At 47.7% G+C, this 840-nt stretch overlaps 1 protein-coding gene across 1 annotated transcript in view; it reads left to right on the top strand.

The window, feature by feature from the left end:
• Positions 1–840, top strand: part of ptprma (protein tyrosine phosphatase receptor type Ma) — a gene marked incomplete at both ends in the record, with an annotated part of 45,867 nt that overhangs the window by 23,996 nt on the left and 21,031 nt on the right.

The raw sequence follows: 840 nt of genomic DNA, 5'->3' as shown, positions 1-840 counted from the left end.
GTGTGTGTGTGTGTGTGTGTGTGTGTGTGTGTGTGTGTGTGTGTGTGTGTGATATGGTGTGTTAATTGACACGATAGCTGAAGTAAAACCCATCAGACTCCACTTGACGACGGTGCATTTAAATTTAACTTTGCTTTGTTCTCGACACCAGGATCTCAGATCTCAGGACAAAAGGTGCTGCCGCGGGCAACCTGCAGCTGTAATCAGATTACTGTTTCACAGACACACACACACCAGTGTGTGAGGAGAAGTGATTGGAGATGGTTTGTCAACGACACACAGAGAAGAAAAGAGATAAAGAGAGATGTGAGTAGGAGGGAAACAGAGAGAGGACAGGAAAAAGGCCAGATCCATTTCTTCTTCCTGCAGGGACTTAAACATATCCTACAGTGTGTTTCTGTGCACGTAGGTGTGTGTCTGTGCACGTAGGTGTGTGTCTGTGCACGTAGGTGTGTGTCTGTGCACGTAGGTGTGTTACAGTGCACATAGGTGTGTTACAGTGCACATAGGTGTGTTACAGTGCAAGTAGGTGTGTGTCTGTGCACGTAGGTGTGTTACAGTGCACGTAGGTGTGTGTCTGTGCACGTAGGTGTGTGTCTGTGCACGTAGGTGTGATACAGTGCACGTAGGTGTGTTTCTGTGCACGTAGGTGTGTTTCTGTGCACGTAGTTGTGTTTCTGTGCACGTAGCTGTGTTTCTGTGCACGTAGGTGGGTTTCTGTGCACATAGGTGTGTTACAGTGCACGTAGGTGTGTTTCTGTGCACATAGGTGTGTTACAGTGCACGTAGGTGTGTTTCTGTGCACATAGGTGTGTTACAGTGCACGTAGGTGTGTTTCTG

The sequence above is a fragment of the Austrofundulus limnaeus genome, unplaced genomic scaffold (genome assembly GCF_001266775.1).
Source record: "Austrofundulus limnaeus strain Quisiro unplaced genomic scaffold, Austrofundulus_limnaeus-1.0 Scaffold1572, whole genome shotgun sequence".
Classification (NCBI taxonomy): Eukaryota; Metazoa; Chordata; class Actinopteri; order Cyprinodontiformes; family Rivulidae; genus Austrofundulus; species Austrofundulus limnaeus.
This window is presented reverse-complemented; position numbering and strand designations above follow the sequence as displayed.